The 10405-nt window shown below is 50.7% G+C and overlaps 1 protein-coding gene across 1 annotated transcript in view; it reads left to right on the forward strand.

Moving 5' to 3' along the window:
* Positions 1-4184: 4184 nt before the first annotated feature.
* LOC126987374 (probable inactive protein kinase DDB_G0270444) overlaps positions 4185-10405 on the forward strand; it is a 107371-nt gene continuing 101150 nt past the window's right edge. Inside the window, exon 1 of the mRNA XM_050844359.1 lies at positions 4185-4207. The gene's annotated coding sequence lies outside the window, so the exon portion shown is untranslated. The remainder of the gene's footprint in view (positions 4208-10405) is intronic.

Here is a 10405-nt window from a genome sequence, read left to right on the forward strand (position 1 = left end):
GCTTTTTTTTTACAACAAAGGAGGCAGCTCAAGGGCACAAAAAAAGGACAATAAAAAAGCCCGCTACTCGCTGCTCCCAAAAAAGAATTAAAAGAGGTGGCCGAAAGAAAGATCAATTTCGGGAGGAGAGGTGTCCTGATACCCTCCTATTGAAAGAGTTCAAGTCGTAGGCAGGAGGAAATACAGATGAAGGAAGGTTGTTCCAGAGTTTACCAGCGTGAGGGATGACAGAGTGAAGATGCTGCTTAACTCTTGCATAAGGGGTTTGAACAGTGTAGGGATGAGCATGAACAGAAAGTCGTGTGCAGCGTGGCCGCGGGAGGGGGGGAGGCATGCAGTTAGCAAGTTCAGAAGAGCAGTCAGCGTGGAAATATCGACAGAAGATAGAAAGAGAAGCAACATCGCGGCGGAATTTAAGAGGTAGAAGGCTATCAGTAGGAGGAGGAGAGCTGATGAGACGAAGAGCCTTAGGAACAGAGAGAGGGATAGAATCCGGAAGAGGGCAAAATGGGTACTTCCAAAACTTTATTTGACAACAAAAATAACGTTACTGGAAACGCTGTGCCGAATGGCACACGGGGCACTCATACCAGAGAAGTGAGAAGTGTGATACCCTCTCCTCAACAGGGCACCCGACGCACTAATACATGCCCGTGAATGAGTTGAAAAATTCGGCCAAGGTTAACTACAGTGAGCGCGAGTTTAAAAAACCCCTTAATTTTTGTGCCAAACGGCAAACGGTTTCCATTCTAGGGTTAAGCAGTATAGGATATACGTTGTCAGGTCCGGGGCTTGTATTTGTTTTAAGGGACTGGAGAGCTTTAAGGACTTCATCGGTAGTTATTACAAAGTTAGGCAATGCCTGCTCAAGAGGAGGAAGAATCTTCCTCCAAGAGAGCGACCCGCTGAGGGCCACTCCATGTATTATTCCTCCAAGGATAAAACTAAGCGTAAGGAAAAGAAAATACAAGAAATAAAAGACCATAAATAAAATGCCTAAAAAGACAACAACTTAGGGCATAAAAAGTCTCCAATTAGAAAGAAAAGAAGAAAAAATAGGGAAAATAGGCAAATCGGAAAATAGGAAAACCTGAATATAGTGTGAAGAAGAGAAAAAAGAAGCAGATCATCACAAAAGAAGAAGAAAATACGGAAATAAAAGAAAAATGGGAAAAAATATGTACTAAATCAGAAGAGGAAAACAGGAAAATCTGAATCTAGGTACACAGAAAAAATAAAGAATCAAGAAGGACCTAAGAAGATGTGCAAAGAGGAGATTTGATTGATTGATAGTTTATTGTTGCAGATAAACAAGAGGAGAAGGGAAAAGAAGAAAACAGGGAAATAAAATAAAGAAATGGGAAAATAGGTCAATCGGAAAGGATAAAATAGGAAAGTCTGAATATAGGGAGACAGAAAAGTGAAACAATCCCAAGAAGCTATTGTTGTGCCGGAAGCTTCCCCGGCGACCATAGGCCTCTAGAAGGCTCCCGGAGAAACGAGCAAAGGGGCGGGGAGCAAGGCGAGCCGTCCATCCGCCCCACGGGCGCGGCCAGGCGCCAGGCGGGAAGTGTTGCCAACTCGCATATATTTTTGCTACATGTTCTTGTATGATCTGAAATATACTGTAATATTCTAGACTGTACTGTTCTGGATATATATAGGAGAAGAGGGCGAGAGAGGCCCAGTCCCAGTCATAGTAAGCTAGTGGTAAGTGAAGAGTCCGAGTGAAGTGTACGTACGTACTACTAAGGAAGAATATTAAACTACCGAAGCTGTGCAAAGTGTTTACATATCTCCCTCCCACGGAGTCTCCTGACGGCGACACGGAACCCAAGTAACACGTCCGGCATAACACTGGTGTCAGGAGTGTAGGCATTTGTTTTACGCCATGGAGACTCGTTCCCAAGCTGCCCAGAGGGACGACATGTTGACTGAACTTTTGGAAGCCTTGAGACTACAGGGGGAGAAACAAGAAAGAGCACTCCAAGAACTCAAGGAACAACAAGAAAAAGCACACCAAGAACTCAAAGAACAACAAGAAAGAGCACAGCAACAACAAGAAAGAACACTCCAAGAACTCAAAGAACAACAAGAAAGAGCACAGCAACAACAAGAAAGAACACTCCAAGAACTCAAAGAACAGCTAGAAGATCGCTTCACAGGATTACAGCTACAGCTAAAAGCAGTACAAGATGGAAGTGAGTCAGTGCGAAGAGAAATGACTGATGTGACCACGAACTTGGGACAACGCCTGATAGAAGTGGAGATAGAACACACAAATCTTCAACAAGAGATGGAGGTGGTACGGGAGACGACACAAAGAAATATTAGAAGTAAGTGACAGAGTGAAGGCCCTTGAAGACTGCTTGGCTGGAAACGGACAGCCAGTGCCTGCAGGGGCTAGTTGTACCCAAGATGCTTCCCCTACGCAAGTCCGGGGTAGTTTGAGCCCTGTTTCGCCTGAGTTTATCCCCGCAAGAAGTTCCGCCAGCCCCATGGGTCTGCTGGGTTCGCCTGATAGAAAGAAGCCTCAGGAGTTTGATGGGAAGGTCTCCTGGGAGGCTTACCGCGCTCAGTTTGAGCTGTTAGCAGCTCGGAACGGATGGGATGACCAAGAGTGCGCGGTACAGCTGGCCACTAGCCTGAAAGGGGCGGCGCTGGAGGTCCTTGCTCAGCTCGACAATGCGACAAAGGGCGGCTACAGCGGGCTGGCACAGGCGCTGGAGCAACGATATGGGACCAAGCACCAGAACGAGCTCTTCAGGGTTAGGTTCAGAACCCGCAACAGGAGGCGCGGCGAGTCTCTTCAGGAACTCGCTCAGGACCTTGAGAGTATGGCGCACAAGGCATACCCAGGTGCCACCCCTAACCTGCTGACGGTTTTGCTGCGTGATCAATTCATCGATGCCCTGGACAGCCCTCAGCTGAAGATACAAGTGAACCAAGCTAAGCCAACATCAATGCAGGAAGCTCTGGCACGTGCCATGGAGTTTGAGTCCTTTGTTAGGTCTAGCTTGTCAAGCTTCAGGGACGACTCAACTTCTGGCTTTAGGGCACGAAAGGGCGCTGTCAGCGACACAGACAGGTTCCAAGGAACGTGCTGGTACTGCGAGAAGGTTGGGCACAAGGAGAACGAATGCTATAAGAGGAAGAAGGAATATGAAGGTGCCGCTAAGAAGAAGCCCCTGGGAAGGCCCTTACACTGTGCTAGAACGCCTCTCCGACGTGACTTACCGAATCCGGAGAACGGAAAAGACCAAGCCGAAAGTTGTCCACGTCAACCGCCTATGGAGGTACCACGGTCCGGGAAACTACACCTGGAACAACTACAGACACCCAGCAGCCGACGAAAACGCAAGGGACGTCCAGGACCGAGAGGAGGTCGACGACGACGTAGGCCTCCTGGCCCTTTCAGCCGAGGGAGATAACCTCCCGGCTTCGGCAGATGTTCCAGGGACACCCCAAGAAGCGGACGACGACGAGGCGCACCAGGAGGCAGGCGCGCAGGAGGCAACGAACAGAAGACAGAGACAACGCAGGCGTCCACAGCGATACGACGATTATTATGTTTTTGATTAATTCTCTTATGTTTGTACATAGTTAAGTGTGTGATCGGGACGATCACAATTAAGAGGGGGGGATAGTGTTGTGCCGGAAGCTTCCCCCGGCGACCATAGGCCTCTAGAAGGCTCCCGGAGAAACGAGCAAAGGGGCGGGGAGCAAGGCGAGCCGTCTGGCTGTCCACGCCCACGGGCGCGGCCAGGCGCCAGGCGGGAAGTGTTGCCAACTCGCATATATTTTTGCTACATGTTCTTGTATGATCTGAAATATACTGTAATATTCTAGACTGTACTGTTCTGGATATATATAGGAGAAGAGGGCGAGAGAGGCCCAGTCCCAGTCATAGTAAGCTAGTGGTAAGTGAAGAGTCCGAGTGAAGTGTACTACTAAGGAAGAATATTAAACTACCGAAGCTGTGCAAAGTGTTTACATATCTCCCTCCCACGGAGTCTCCTGACGGCGACACGGAACCCAAGTAACACGTCCGGCATAACACTATAAAGGAAGGAGAAGAAGAAGAGGAGGAGGAAGCAAACAAGTCCCCTGTGACATCAAGATCAAGGTCGAGGTCCGCCACGTGCCCTGAAGTGCCCTGGCAGTGTTTCTCGTGGAGAAGGAGCCCCTCGGCGTGCAGGCCCCCAGGGTGAGTGTGCGGGTGGTGGAGGCCAGGTGTGGACGGCTACACTTGGGACAGGAAGGAGGGGAGGCCAGGGTGTGGACGGCCACACTTGGGACAGGAAGGAGGGAGGGCCAGGGTGTGGACGGGCTACACTTGGGACAGGAAGGTGGGGAGGGCCAGGGTGTGGACGGGCTACACTTGGGACAGGAAGGAGGGGAGGGCCAGGGTGTGGACGGGCTACACTTGGGACAGGAAGGAGCGGAGGGCCAGGGTGTGGACGGGCTACACTTGGGACAGGAAGGAGCGGAGGGCCAGGGTGTGGACGGGCTACACTTGATCTTGATCTTGATGTCACAGGTGGCTCGGGATTTCTCCCCAGCCAGGCCTTTGTAGCGGCAGCTCCTGTGAAAAGAAAACAAAAAAACATGCGGGAAGTCAATGTTCTCGGGGCAAGATATCATTCCCTACATCTTGCACGCCACATGCCTTCCAAGAACTCTTTCACTGCCTCAATCACTCGTCCACTCGTCTCTCCACTGAGCCCCAGCAGCAGCACCATCCACCCCCTTGCCGTCCTCCCGTTCACTCCACGTCCCATCTCACTCAGAAACACATGCATCATCTTCGTTCTCTACCTGTCATACTTCTTGCATTCCAGCACTACATGCTGCACAGTCTCGTCCACACCCCAGTCACACATCTGGCACACTTTGCTGCGGGACTCAGACCATCTATAGTTCCTTGCATTCACATCCAGACACTGCGCTCTAGCACGGAAAAGAAGATCACCTCCCAGGCTTCCCTCATACCACACCTCACACTTTGGGGCCTCTTTCTCCTTGTACCAGTCGAGAGTTTCCTTTCTTTCCATCTCATTCTTCCACTTGCTCAATCCCTCATCTTTAACTGCCATATCTATCACATTCTTCCACTTTCTTACATCCCACTCAAAACCCTCTCCATTTCTGTTTGTTACTCTCCATTCAAACACATTTTGCCTATCCTCAAAGGGTCGGTACACCCACCTACTTAGCATAACATTCCTGTCTATCATTCGCCCACATTTATTTGCCCATTTGCCATCTCTTATATTCCACAAGTATACTTTTCTTGCTAATCTTGCATCCTCCATTTGTTCCAGTCTCACTTTATATCTCAAGGTTGCCTTTACTAGTCTCTCCCTAAACGTGCTCCATCCCATGTCACCCCTAAGAGCCTCTACTGCTGCAAACCTTGGTGCATTCAGTGCCATTCTTGCTACCCTATTCTGCCCCACTTCCAATTTTTCTATCTCACTGTCATTCCATCTCATCACATCCATTCCATACATAATGCTCGGGACAGCCACACTCTTCCAAACCTCACGGATGACATCATACTTGCTCGCTCTCATCCTCGCTGCACTCCCTAAACGGCCTACCCACTGGTTTGCCATACTTATCTTTACATTCTTGGCCCTGCCGCATCCATTTACCTCCATTCACACCCCTAGGTACTTGTATTCTTCCGTCTGTTCCAACTCATCCCCTTCCAGTCTCCAAGTTGTTCTCTCTCGTACTCTGACCTATTTACTATCATTACTTTGCTCTTCTCACTACTGAACCTAACCCCAAAATCCCTTCCATAACCCCCTACCACATCTAGGAGACTCTGGAGTTCTTCAGCAGACTCACTCATAACCACCACATCATCCGCATACAACAACACACATACTTTATCCTCTCCAATTCTCACTCCTGCATTCATTCTCCTCATTCTGACTGCTAATTCCTCTGTGAAAAGACTAAATAATGTTGGTGATAATATACAGCCTTGTCTCACTCCTCTTTCACTCTTCACCCAACCTGTCTCTAGATCACCTAGTCTATACTTTGCTCTTGTACCAACATACATACTTCTAATTATGTTAACAATCTTGTCACTCAGCCCAACTTTTTCTAGCACTCTGCACAACGCATCTCTATTCACCCTGTCATAAGCTTTAATATCTAGGAAGCCTAAGTACAGTTTCCCTCCCTCTCCGTTTTTTCCTTTCAATCAGCTCATTCACAACAAACATATTATCTTCCGCTCGCCTGTCCACTCAGAATCCGTTCTGCTCCTCACCCAGCACCCTGGCACTCTCAATCCATTTACACAACCTTTCATTCAACACAGCACTAAAGATTTCTCCTATTGAGTTTACCAGAGATTGGCCTATTGTTCTTTAATTCCTGCTTACTCTTATGCCTGCCCTTGTGGGTCAAGTCACTCTACATTCATTCCATTTACTTGGCACTCTCTCTTCCCATACCTGGTTGAATAACTCATCCTCTCAATCACAGCCTCACCTCCATTTTTATACAACTCATACGGGATCTCATCTGGTCCTGCAGCCTTACCATTCTTCTGTCTTTTCACACATCTCTCAACTTCCTCCCTACTGATCCTTTCATTCAGCTCATTTGCATCTTTCCTCTCCATAGTCACACATCCTTCTCTCACACCAAATACTTCCCCTACTCCTCCTATTTCTTCCCAAAACTCCCTAATTGACTCCCTCATTTTCTCCTTATCTGTAATTTTTTCACCATTCAGCTTCAGACTTTCCACATTCTCACTGTCACTCATCCTCTCACCACTCAGGAATCTATACCACTCACGACCTCACTCAAGCCCTTTCTCTCTCAGGGTCTGAATCACACTTCTTTCACACTGAACCTTTGCACTCATGATCTTCCGCTTTGTCAGTCGTTGGTGTCTCACATAGCTTTCCCATGCATTCTGGTATTCACCCTCAGCTTCTTCGCTTTCTTGCCTCCTTCTCCTCATTCGTCTACACAGTCTATTTAGTCTCTCGTTCTTTCCTAGCTGTCCTAATATCATCGTTCCACCACGGTTTCCTTACACGCTTTCTACCATTTGTTCTCACATACCCTACATGTTGGACTGCAGCTCCTCTCACATTCTCTACGAGCCTTTCATTCAAAGCGTCCACATCATTCAAACTACCCGGCTCCCAATTTCTTTCACTCAAGTCTACCTGAAAATTTTCCCACCCTACATCTCTCAGTCTCCACTTCTTTCTGTCCTTCTCTTTCATTTCATTTCTACCGTTCAGCCCGCACTCCACGGTCAACATATTATGGTCAGACACACTATCAATCATTCCCTCTTCATCTATCCACATGCGAGACACACATTCACGCATTCTCCCATTTACCAGTACATAATCAATCGCTGACTCCTGATTTCTTGCACTCCAGGTCACACGTCCCTCAGCCAGAGTTTCATTCAGGTTCTCTAAGTTCATTTCACTTACAAACTCAGCTAGCATTTCTCCATTCCGATTTATACGTTATACGTTGTCAGGTCCGGGGCTTGTATTTGTTTTAAGGGACTGAGAGCTTTAAGGACCTCATCGGTAGTTATTACAAAGTTAGGCAATGCCTGCTCAAGAGGAGGAAGAATCTTCCTCCAAGAGAGCGACCCGCTGAGGGCCACTCCATGTATTATTCCTCCAAGGATAAAACTAAGCGTAAGGAAAAGAAAATACAAGAAATAAAAGACCATAAATAAAACGCATAAAAGACAACAACTTAGGGTATAAAAGTCTCCAATTAGAAAGAAAAGAAGAAAAAATAGGGAAAATACGCAAATCGGAAAATAGGAAAACCTGAATATAGTGTGAAGAAGAGAAAAAAGAAGCAGATCATCACAAAAGAAGAAGAAAATACGGAAATAAAAGAAAAATGGGAAAAAATATGTACTAAATCAGAAGAGGAAAACAGGAAAATCTGAATCTAGGTACACAGAAAAAATAAAGAATCAAGAAGGACCTAAGAAGATGTGCAAAGAGGAGATTTGATTGATTGATAGTTTATTGTTGCAGATAAACAAGAGGAGAACGGAAAAGAAGAAAACAGGGAAATAAAATAAAGAAATGGGAAAATAGGTCAATCGGAAAGGATAAAATCGGAAAGTCTGAATATAGGGAGACAGAAAAGTGAAACAATCAAGAAGGAGCCAAGAAGCTATAAAGGAAGGAGAAGAAGAAGAGGAGGAGGAAGCAAAAAAAGTCCCCAGACATCAAGATCAGGTCGAGGTCCGCCGCGTGCCCTGAAGTGCCCTGGCAGTGTTTCTCGTGGAGGAGGAGGAGCCCCTCGGCGTGCAGGCCCCCAGGGTGAGTGTGCAGGTGGGGAGGGCCAGGTGTGGACAGGCTACACTTGGGACAGGAAGGAGGGAGGGCCAGGTGTGGACAGGCCACACTTGGGACAGGAAGGAGGGAGGGCCAGGGTGTGGATGGGCTACACTTGGGACAGGGAGGAGGAGGGCCAGGGGTGTGGACAGGCCACACTTGGGACAGGAAGGAGGGAGGGCCAGGTGTGGACGGCCACACTTGGGACAGGAAGGAGGGGAGGGCCAGGTGTGGACAGGCTACACTTGGGACAGGAAGGAGGGAGGGCCAGGGTGTGGACGGGCCACACTTGGGACAGGAAGGAGGGGAGGCCAGGGTGTGGACAGGCTACACTCAGGACAGGAAGGAGGGGAGGGCCAGGGTGTGGACAGTCTACACTTGGGAAAGTAAGGAGGGGAGGGCCTGGGTGTTGACGGGCTACTCTTGGGACAGGAAGGTGGGGAGGGCCAGGGTGTGGATGGGCTACACTTGGGACAGGAAGGAGGGGAGGGTCAGGGTGTGGACGGCCTACACTTGGGACAGGAAGGAGGGGAGGGCCAGGTGTGGACAGGCCACACTTGGGACAGGAAGGAGGGAGGGCCAGGGTGTGGACAGGCCACACTTGGAACAGGAAGGAGGGAGGGCCAGGGTGTGGACGGGCTGTGCTTGGGACAGGAAGGAGGGGAGGCCAGGGTGTGGACGGGCTGTACTTGGGACAGGAAGGAGGGGAGGGCCAGGGTGTGGATGGGCTGTACTTGGGACAGGAAGGAGGGGAGGGCCAGGGTGTGGACAGGCCACACACTTGGGACAGGAAGGAGGGAGGGCCAGGGTGTGGACGGGCTGTACTTGGGACAGGAAGGAGGGAGGGCCAGGGTGTGGACGGGCTACACTTGGGACAGGAAGGAGGGGAGGGCCAGGGTGTGGATGGGCTACACTTGGGACAGGAAGGAGGGGAGGGCCAGGGTGTGGATGGGCTGTACTTGGGACAGGAAGGAGGGGAGGGCCAGGGTGTGGACGGGCTACACTTGGGACAGGAAGGAGGGGAGGGCCAGGGTGTGGATGGGCTGTACTTGGGACAGGAAGGCGGGGTGGGCCAGGGTGTGGACGGGCTGTACTTGGGACAGGAAGGAGGGGAGGGCCAGTGTGGATGGGCTGTACTTGGGACAGGAAGGAGGAGGCCAGGTGTGGATGGGCTGTACTTGGGACTGGAAGGTGGGTAGGGCCAGGGTGTGGATGGGCTGTACTTGGGACAGGAAGGAGGAGGCCAGGGTGGATGGGCCACACTTGGGACAGGAAGGAGGGAGGGCCAGGGTGTGGACAGGCTGTACTTGGGACAGGAAGGAGGGAGGGCCAGGGTGTGGATGGGCTGTACATTGGGACAGGAAGGAGGGAGGCCAGGGTGTGGATGGGCTGTACTTGGGACAGGAAGGAGGGAGGGCCAGGTGGACGGGTACACTTGGGACAGGAAGGAAGGGAGGGCCAGGGTGTGGATGGGCACTTGGGACAGGAAGGAGCGGAGGGCCAGGGTGTGGACAGGTGCACTTGGGACAGGAAGGAGGGAGGGCCAGGGTGTGGACAGGTACACTTGGGACAGGAAGGAGGGAGGGCCAGGGTGTGGACAGGCTACACTTGGGACAGGAATGAGGAGGGCCAGGGGTGTGGACAGGCTGTACTTGGGACAGGAAGGAGGGGAGGCCAGGGTGGACAGGCTGTACTTGGGACAGGAATGAGCGGAGGGCCAGGGTGTGGACGGGCTGTACTTGGGACAGGAAGGAGGGGAGGCCAGGGTGTGGAAGGTACACTTGGGACAGGAAGGAGGGGAGGCCAGGTGTGGACGGGCTGTACTTGGGACAGGAAGGAGGGAGGGCCAGAGGGTGTGGACGGGTACACTTGGGACAGGAAGGAGGGGAGGGCCAGGGTGTGGAAGGGCTGTAATTGGGACAGGAAGGAGGGAGGGCCAGGTGTGGACGGGCTGTACTTGGGACAGGAAGGAGGGGAGGCCAGGGTGTGGACGGGCTACACTTGGGACAGGAAGGAGGGGAGGTCAGGGTGTGGACAGGCTACAC

Source organism: Eriocheir sinensis, chromosome 64 (assembly GCF_024679095.1).
Source record: "Eriocheir sinensis breed Jianghai 21 chromosome 64, ASM2467909v1, whole genome shotgun sequence".
In the NCBI taxonomy this organism is placed as follows: Eukaryota; Metazoa; Arthropoda; class Malacostraca; order Decapoda; family Varunidae; genus Eriocheir; species Eriocheir sinensis.